We start from the raw sequence: 10,555 nt of genomic DNA, 5'->3' as shown, positions 1-10,555 counted from the left end.
AAAAAAAAACAACCAAAGCAGGACTGCATACAGCTCAGGGCAAAGGCCCTGGGTTTTACCCCTGTACCCCTGCACATAGATACACAGACACACAGAAACACACACACACACACACACACACACACACACACACACACCGAACAAAAATAAAGCTTTAGAGTATCTTTTTAGGATATTCCTATTTAAAATTTCTTGATGCCCTTATTTGTCTAACAGACATAACCCACTGGAAGTCTCTTGCTTAAGGTCTTAGACCTCTCATAAAAATGAAACTTTGAAACAAATCTAAGTACAACTTTCAGATTTTATTAGGAAGGCATGAAAATTCATAAGGAAGTACTTCAAATGCTTTCAACATTCAGCTCTCACTCTAAAACTTATTAAAAAAGGGAAAAATAAGATACAAATAAACATTCTATAGTTTAGATACTTCCTGATAAATACAAGTAGGATGATATTAACTGTAACAACTGCAGTCACAAAGCATGAGAGACAGGCATCTACAGAGTTATGCAGAGCTATTGATGATCAAATATCTAAAAAGAACTACAACAATGCCTAGATTCTGTTTTTGGTTTCATTGCTTTGAGAAAATAGATAACACCTCACCAAAACAAATATCATCAATTAGTTCATCTAGATACAGTAAATTTTTTGAGAATTAAACTAGATATAAGCAAATAAATACTTGTGTTTAAGGCAATACAAATGCTAGTCATGCTGTTTGGGGCAATATATAATACATACATGTATTGAAACATCACACTGCATTCCATAAATATGTATAATTATTATATGCCAGGTAAAAATAAAATAAACCTTAATGTTTCCTGGGCAATATTAAAAGTGTGGGAACATTTATTTTGTAAAGAAAATATTTTTCCTTTAGGGATAAGATTATAAAATGCCAGATTAAAAAGTAAATAATTCTCAAATATATATGAATCGATTGACTGTATAAATAAATAGACATACATATATAGATACAGATATGATATTGTTAAATAAAATTTATGAAAGGCTATTGCTTTAGACTGAATTCCTACATTAGGACCCAAAAGATCAAACAAAATGTGTATGAAAAGGAAAAAACAACTTATGCCAAATGATGTACCTTAGTTACTTTGCTCTCACTGCTGAGACAAAATATCGGACACCCCAAATTAAAGGAGGAAAGGTATATTTAGCTCACATTTTGTAGAGGTTTCAGTCCATAATTGGCTGGCATACAGGCAAGGTGGCTTGCTATAGAACAGTTCCTAGTGGCAGAAGACAGCAAATGCAATAACAGAAGTAGCAGGGTCAAGCCTCTTTCTGTCTCTTATGTTGTATGCAGAGTACCCACCTTAGGGCAGGTGTAGCATTCACTCCCTTAATCCCTGCATTGGACTATGAATTATTCTTAAACTCTAGATTCAGCCACCTCTGAGAAGCCTGAGACCCATGACTGCATGAGGCTTTGGGAGAACATCCAGATACAAACCATAACATGGTGCATAACCAATCTGAAACAGTTTCCTAAAAAGAAGATATTCACAGCAGCCAGCCATAATGGGCCCAGTCAAGGAGATCTAGCGCGTTAAGGAGATCCCATATAGTTCAATCTTGTAAGGAAAGTTACCTAAAGTAATATAGTGTTAACCCATTCATTTTTTTGCACTGTACTGTTTGTTTTGTTCAAGCTTCCTTAGAAAAACTCACTGTTTTGTTCCTTCCAAGAGAGAATCTTTTTACTTTGTAGATGGGATGCTGTCCAATTCATGAATAACTAATGAAAATCAATTAGATCTTTATTGTTGAAATTTTGTTCTCTGATTCTCTGTGTATAAAGATATACTGAATGAGGCTCAAATTAAAGATGGACAGAGAGGTAAATATTTTAACCAGCATTCAGTAATTTGCACATACAACCACAACAATGAATTATAGGATAATGAGCAAGGAAACATAAAATGCTTAATGGCCCTTGTACTCAGTTCACAGCCATAAAAACCTACTTTGAATCATGTTTAATTGAAACATATGTTTTCCAGCAGTTTGCACATTTGTTTTAAAAAGTTAACCTGATTCATTTCTACCTAAAGAAAGGATGGATCCAAACATAAAATGCATAGATAGAGAATCTTGTGAATATAATATGTTGCAATAGATGACAGCAAAATAAGTAGTCAAGACTTGGGTTGTCTGAAGAATTCTTACGATGATCATACATTTTTGGTAACATCTTTGCCTAAATTCTTTTCAGCAGTTATGTCACATTTGCGACTCCTGATAGCCTCCCATCTCCTCTGAAAGAAGGTAAAAAGCAGTTTGAGGCCTTCCTTGATAGGCTGATTTATGTGACTGGTCATATCATTTTCAGAGTGTTCCAACTTGAAATGGACATGAATCAAGTTACAACTGGGGGAAAAAAGTAGGAAAAGATAGTTTCATTTTTTCACAGGAATAAATTCTGACAAGGCATGCCATACAGTTGATTTCAGCTATGCCATCAAGTTTCAAATTAGGAGGCTGTAATTTTGAGTCAATCTTGACAATCTGAAATGACAGAATGTGCAAATGAAAATTTAAAAAATGCTATCAGATAATTGTAAAATCTTAAGCACCAAAGGTACTAGTGTCTTTCATTTTATATAATAAAAAGTGCTGGAAAATTTGGATGTAAATGGAAAGTAACTGGAATCTTATTTTAAGGAAATACTTTGATCTGCAAAGTATTCTCATTTTAAAAGAATTATTCTGCAAACTGAATAATAATACCCTAATTTACCTATTGTACCCTATAATTTAGACTAATTCCCACTAATTTATGTGATAGCATTTCTAACAGCTAGTTGAAATAATTTCACTTATATCATACCGAATATATCTTAGGTGCTAGCAAACAAAAAAAAAAAACAAAATAAAACCAAATAGGAAAAAATTATAAAAATGTCTATATAGTGTAAAGATGAATGCTTTCAATGAAAAAGGAAGAAAATTTTTTTTCAGTTCCCTTATTCAACAAAAGCCATTGATAATTAGTTACAGCCACTTAATATGTTTTAAAGTTTAAGTTCTTTTGAAAAGCATTAATTTTATAATTACAGTTAATATTGTTAATAACAATGCAATTTAATATACCACTTTAGAAAATGATCACCCAAGCTACAGTTGTAGCTACAGCTACAGTTTCTCTCCAATTTCATCTGATTATCTACAAAACTGTCATTTATACCTAACTTTATACAAGACAAGTGTTTGGTGGCAATATAAGAAAGAGCTATTCATTCTTTTAAACCCATAAATAGTATTTTAGGATGGTGAAGTAATGTCTCTTTGAAGCACATAGGTAACTGAACCCAGCTATAATATGGCAATAAATGTGTACACCACGGACAGTCTCTGAAGAGTATCACAGTATTTTGAGAATCACAAAGGATGGGGCTAATGTCAAAGTTGTATGTACCTAATTAATCATTCAGTGTAGCTGAGAGATAGTAGTTTTAGATTAGATCAAGAGCACTCAAATAAATAAATAAATAAAGGGCCATACCTAATTAATCATTCAGTGTAGCTGAGAGATAGTAGTTTTAGATTAGATCAAGAGCACTCATTATAAGAGAAAACAGACTTAGGGTATTTTAGAAAAGATAAGACATATCATACAAATTATAGAATGATTTTAAACCTTGAAGTGAAATAAGTTCCAGGGGCATCATTCTCAATGTTTATGCCTTAAGTTCACTTTATAACATTTCTGTCAACTTATCAACCTCTGCTCAGATTCCTTCATGCTAGGCAACTCAATGTCCCTTAGCACAGACTCATTCTGCCATGATCAAGTGGTTAGTTTCTTGTACTGATTTGAAGCCTACCTTTCTAAACTTCTCCCCAAAGGGCCAGAATACCAAAGGAACTGAGAAGACTCATTCTCCAAACTCCTTTCCCCATCCTAACGTTTATCATGCTTGGGTACAACAGATTTTTCTGTTCACATTTTCTTCCTTTCTTTTTAAGTTTGAAATAAAGAATATAATTTATTCTAGAAGAAATATTTTAGGCCAGTAGAACAAACATTAATAAAAGAAAATATGCCTACTTCTTCACTGCAGAAGTTTATATTCAGTGGTTATATATAGTTCCTAGGAAAAAAATATGTATTTTATCAAGGAAAGAACCAGGTCAACAGGTTAATCTGCTATAGCAGCATAGAAAATGATTAAGTGTAAACACTCTAAGCAGAACTGGTTTGAAATTCTGATTTTGCCACTTACTAGTTTGAGGTAGAACCTCTTTGGGTCGAGGGACCTGGGCCCGTGGTAAGCGGCGACACGGTGAAAAGAAGACACCGGAGACCAGGCTGATGGTGCAGATCCACTTTATTGCGGAAGTACCAGGCATTTTATTAAGCAGGCTAGAGGCGTGGCAATGTAGGCGGGGCTAGGGGCGTGGTTTGGAGGCGGTACTTTTGGCCGGGGGGCTGTGCGGAAGTAAGAGGTCAGAGCTGGACAGCCTAGGCAGGGCGACTCACTCGGTGTGCCGAGGACATGACGAGTCCGAGTGTGCTCAGACCCGCTCCTCTGCCACGGCCGTCAACCAGACCTCTGGACCTCTCTTTCCCACACTATTTGTGCAACTGTGGCAACTTATCGCCCTGGTATTAGTGTCCTTATCTCTATGGCAAAAATCATAAAAGAGCAGCATATTTGGCCCTCTAAGTTCATGGATTCAATTAATGTGGATTAATAATATTTGTAAAAAAAAAATCTATACTGAACATGCATAGACTTTATTCCTTAGACAATATAATACAATAATTTATACAGCAATATTCTGTATTAGATATTACAAACAACCCTGAGGTGATCTCGAGTATACCAGAAGATATGCATGGGGCTGTGGTGATGCAACTTTTGCACGCATGTTATTTGCTTTTCTTTAAAATAAAAAATGTTAATGTATGAATTATATTTTTCTAAACTAAAACCTCAGGATTCAAGTTTAATTGCAGCATTGGCACTTGGTGAAAAATAAGTGGGTTTGGGGTTGTAGATTGGGCAGTCATCTCTAAAAGGCTTGCTGGCATAGGTTATATGTAAACCCCTTGTCATTTTATATAAAGACTTGAGCACTTGTGGTTTGGGTTTCTGTGGGAGTTCTGAAAGCAGCTAGCCCCAGATACCAAGGTATGGCTTTAGTTTTTTCTGTGGTGTTATTGTTATATTTTACAGTGTAAATTACCTAACACAAAGCACTTACAACAGTATCTAACACATAGCATACATCCAATAACTGTACACACAGCATACGCCAAGAAAATACATGGAGGTGGGCAGAGAGAATTAGGGGAGGAGGTGGGGGTGAGAAAGAAGAGATGGCATGGTGGAAGAAGAAAGCACTGATCTTCTCCAGATGGTGGGTGTCTCAGTTACTTTTCTCTTGCTGCTAGGACAAAATACCCAGTGCTGAAAGTTAAAGGAGGAAAGATTTATTCAGCTCATAGTTTGTAGAGGTTTTATTCCATAATTGATTGCCTCCAAGGTAGAGTGGCTTCACAGAGGACAGCAATTCATGGCAGGTAGAAAACAGCAAAAACAAGGAGGGACCAGAGAGTCAAGCCTCTTTCTGTCCCTTATAATGTATGCAAGGTACCCGCCCGAGGGCAGTTGTAGCACTCATACCCTTAATCCATTGGACTGCGAATCAATCATGAGCTCTGGATTCAGCTACCTTGGAGAAGCCTGCCCCCATGAGGCTTTGGGGGGACATCTAGACACAATCCATAACTGTGGGCCTCACAGTTCTTCCCAATCTGCATTTCTAGAACTGCTTCTCCAGAAAAGGCCTCTGCCGGGAATATCGTGGCAAGTGTGGAATAAACTAAAAATCCCAAAGGAGTGCATGTGACGATGTTCAGTGCTTGATAGCCTGCTGAATAACATCAGGTAGATTTTAGCTGGTGACATATGCCTGCAGTCCAACTACTCTGAGAAGCTGAGGCAAGAGGATTGTAACTTGAAGCCCAGCCTTGGCAAAAAAGCTACTTAAAAAGACTGTCTCAAAAAAATAAATAAATAAATAAATAAATAAAGGGCCAGGGATAAAGCTCAGTGTAAAGGCCTTAGGCTCAACACACAGTACCACAAAAAAGTTAATTTTTGATTAGTTAACATGTGCATAGTACAAAATTCTAAAGGTATAAGGAGCTATGGAAAAAGTTTTCCACCTACTCAGTTCCTAACCATTCACTTCCTACTCTTATAGCCACAATTTATCATATTTTCAAGTGAGAAATAAGCATTAGGCCATTAATAAAGATTCACATTTCCTTAATTACAACTTTTAAATTTTGGAACTCAGGGAGAGAAAAGAGATGATTTGGAGACATGTTTTCAAAATGTATCTTTCTTATTTGTTTTGTTTGAACATTTAACAGTGGGATAGATATTTCCCCCTGAGCAAATTTTGAAAACTGAATAAATCTTTTGAGGATGCTGCCTTGTTGTGTGTACTCGCTAAGATTTTATACATTTCATGCTGGTTGTATACATTATCTATACCATAACAGAAAATCTGCTATAAAGGAAAACTTAGATATTTTATATTTCATGTAGCCTCTGATCCATGAATTTGTCTTAGACTTACGTTGCTAGAAAGAAAAATACAAAAAAACCCAGCTTGATACAGTTTTATCCATCAAACCCAGCTTCTTTAACAAAGTCTGAGTGAGCCAAATCATATTATGTTGGTTTTGATTTGCCTTTTCCAGGCAGTATATAGAAGGGTAAAAGGTCTCTGATTCTATCAAATATGCCCTGAAAAATAAATCTTGTGACATGTTCATCTTCTCTCCATCTATCAAAATGAAACTAACAAACAGTCCCAAATACAGAAGTGGAAAAATGAGAAAAGAATTTTTTCCTGCTCCAACTCAGTGAAAACTAATATCTGCTAGAAATGGAACTGAGTGTAAACCTTCTCTCATACCAACTCTATTCACTTGAAAGAGAATTAGCACAAGTCAAAAAATGTAAGTACAACTCTTCTATCAGCAGAGTTTTGCTGGTAAATATTGGATCTAACTGAAAATTTAAAATGTGAACATAGCCTGAACTAGTGAATAGTGGGAAACACATTTTGTGGAAAAAAATTATAAATTTGGGCTTTATAATCATGTATCTCATTCCCAGCTTGCAGTGGAGATGCTCTGGGAATGAGCTGTGTGTGCAAGGCTACATTTCACATTTGTAATATACAAAACACTTGGTATTACAGCTCAAGTGCACCGTGGCGACATTTTGAAAGGATGTTTATATGTGTGAGCTTCATGTGACTAAATCAGGTTCTTTATTCATCTCACTATTTTGCTGGTTTTATCAGCTCCCTCTTCTTCCTGCTGTTGTCACAGTATAAATAAATGGTCAAGATGATTCTCAGTTACTAGAAACTCATACTCCAAAATGAAGGTGGGTGTTCATATTAGTTGGAAAGTTAGTATTGCTACATGTCTATGGAGGGCTGTCAGGGACCAGTGTTAGGGAGGTCTCTGCTCCATGAAGCCATCCAGGGATCTGACTGACAGAGGATCTACCATACTGTGGTTGCACACAGCCCCCTTAGAAAGAATGCTTGGGTATATCATACCTGTTGGGTTCTGCAGTCTGAGTCACAGGTTTGCAATACTCCATCTTTTAACACTAAAGATAAAGTCAGTTCCTTCTATTGGATGTGGAACACACTTACACTCTCCTCAAGACTTCCTCCAGGAGACCTCCTGTCTCTAGTTCTGTGACCCTCAGGCTCCTTCAGTCGTAGCATTAAGTGAAACCAATCAGATATCCATGTGATTCACAGTAGTCCTCACACATTTGTGAAGATGATTTGACTGGGTCTGGAGAATTTGAAATTAAAAGATGAGTTAGCAGCTCTCTTTTCAAGTACTTATCTTTACATACACACACGCACACACACACACACACACACACACACACACACACACACAATGCAGGGGCAGCAGAAGGACAGAGTAACCACAACAAACACCCCTCCTTAAGAAAAAAGAAAAGAAATGCATAGATGTAATGAATGATGTGAGGCAAAGACCACTCGACAGGCTTTTGTGAAAGCAGCGAGGCATAAGATTTATTATACGTGGGTGCACACAGGTGGAGACCATCCATGGGGAGCAAAGAAAAGCAGAGGCTCTTTTATAGGACTTGAACAAAGGGGGTCTGGCAAGGGACACGATGTGAGAAGGTCTGAGTAAACATCAGTGGTCAAAGTTCTCAGAGCATCCGGTGCAAATATATGGATATTATCAGATGTTCTGGCACTGGGAAGATTCCATGCTCTGCTTCATCTCTTCTCTATGACATCTTGTCCTGTGTTTGCCGAGGGCAGCACCTGGGCTGGGCTGGGAATTTTTGCTGTGAACAACGTGGCTGATGAAAAACAAGTTGGACACTGGGAAAGTCATGCCTGAGTGTTCTGTATGATTATGAACTCTGACTGGGCAGGCGTGATGACAGTGAGAATTTTTCTGTTTTTCCTGTGAAAATAATGTACTTAAAAGAAACCCTTAAAATTTCAGTTGCTCAGAACAGCAAACGCTTTTTGCCACTCTAGGATATATCCAGGAACAGGAATGCTCCAGTCCGGCACTGATCCTACTCTTTGGGAAGAGCATCTTTATCACTGGTCTCCAGAGTGCATGACTTTGCTTCTTGGCAGTTTCTCTGCCTTTATTTTTCCTGGCCACCTCAGAACCTGGCATTGGATAATATGCCCAAGTTGAAGCTGCACAGTTTTTTGTCTTATTTCTTCCTTCCTGCTCAAGCCAATCTGGGGAACAAATTTTCTTTAAATTTTCAGTAGCTCATAGGATTTGGGGGATAGGGGAGATATCCAGGTGTTACAAAAATCTTACAAATTTTATTACATAACTTATTTTTTTTATCTCAGCCATTTCCAAATTCTAGAAACTACAAGCACAGTCATTTTTGAGATATATTTTACAGATTTGTTATGTATTTTTGCTCTCCCAATAATGGAAGTAGTCTTCTCAGAAAAATCTTGGCCCTCTAGTCTTTTCTTCCCGCTGATCCTTTTTACCCCCTGTGAAGTTTTACTCCACGCCGTGTGACTAGAGATGTTACAAACACCCATTTCTGGGGGTTTTAGTGTGATGTAAATTTCATTTCTGTAGAGGGTAAATATCTAGAGTGGGTTTGCTGCATCACTTAGTAAGAGGATGTTTTACTCTAAGGAGCAACCCAAATTATTTTCCAAAGTGCCTGCATCATTTTATGTTACCACCATGTGTTAGTCAGCCCAGGCTGCAATAACCAAATTCTGTGGACTGGTGGCTTAAATAGCACTCCTCCATTTTCTCACAGTTCTGGAAATTGAAAGTCAAAGGTCAAGGTTCTGGCCAGTTTGGTCTATCATGGGTTTTTTTTTTCTACCTTCTTTCTATGTGCTCACAGGTGAAGTAAGGAAAAAAACAAGCTCTCTAGTGTCTTTCCTGTAAGGACACTACTTTTGTATCAGTCCATGTGTTTATAACTTCACCTAACTTTCTTTCCTTTCTCAGGGGTCCCATCTTCAAACACAACCAAAATGCGATTAGGGTTTCAACATGTGAATTGTGAGTGCATATAAATAGTCAATTCATATGCAAAAATGTGTGAAATTTCTGATGACTCTGTGCTCTCTCCATCCTTTGTTATTATCAGAGTTTTAAAATTTTAGGCACTTTGATAGGGGTGCAATGATAACTCAATACAGTTTTACACTGTATTTTCCCAGTGACTACGGATTTTGAATATCTTCTTAAACACTTGCCTATCATCACAATATCCTCTTTAGTAAAACATTTACTCAAGTATTTTGCTTTTTTTTGTCTAATTGTTAATTTATTTCATTGAACTTTGAGAGGTTTTCAAAAATATATTCTAAATGTAAGTTCTTTGTTGAGTATACAAATATTTTCTCATAGTCTGAGATGTCTTCTTGTTCTATTAATAGTGACTTTCATAGAACAAAACTTGTTAATTCTGAGCATGTTTAATTAATAAATGTGTTTCTATTTATATATCACTCTTTCAGGGTTATCCTGAAGAACTTTCCCAATCTCCAGACCATGAAACATTTTCTCTTATGTTTTATGTATTTTATAAATTTGTATTTGTGGGTTTCACTTTTTAAAATTTTTTTTATTTTAAAGAAAATAGTACAAATAAAAAGAAAAATAGCAAAATGCAAACAAAACAACACAAGGACATTAAAAATGATACAAGGTTTCAAACCAAATGATAGGGATTAACGGTGGTTGTTATATTACATATTGGTATCTTCAATGAAGTCACTCAGATTATCAGATGTAAGAATAGAAGATTGATCAAATCATTAAAGGGAATAAGAAAATAATAATTTAAAAGAACATTAGAGACAATACATAGTCTCACTAAGCAGGATTGTAGGAATTCACCAATGGTTGTTATACTGCAAATTGTTGTCATCACATAAATTGCTCAGATTATCAGATATGAGTGCAAAATTGATCAAAATAAAA

The 10,555-nt window shown here is 36.3% G+C and overlaps 1 long non-coding RNA gene across 2 annotated transcripts in view; it reads right to left on the bottom strand.

The window, feature by feature from the left end:
- LOC102024972 overlaps nucleotides 1-4,337 on the bottom strand; it is a 73,064-nt gene extending 68,727 nt beyond the window's left edge. For both annotated transcript variants that reach the window (XR_259330.1, XR_001234931.1), the window contains exon 1: nucleotides 4,257-4,337. This is a non-coding gene — a long non-coding RNA (uncharacterized LOC102024972). The remainder of the gene's footprint in view (nucleotides 1-4,256) is intronic.
- Between the last annotated feature and the right edge of the window lie 6,218 nt (nucleotides 4,338-10,555).

The sequence above is a fragment of the Chinchilla lanigera genome, unplaced genomic scaffold (assembly GCF_000276665.1).
Source record: "Chinchilla lanigera isolate Chin_1 unplaced genomic scaffold, ChiLan1.0 scaffold00003, whole genome shotgun sequence".
Lineage (NCBI taxonomy): Eukaryota > Metazoa > Chordata > Mammalia > Rodentia > Chinchillidae > Chinchilla > Chinchilla lanigera.
Note: the sequence above shows the minus strand (reverse complement) of the source record. Positions and strands in the feature narration are given on the sequence as shown.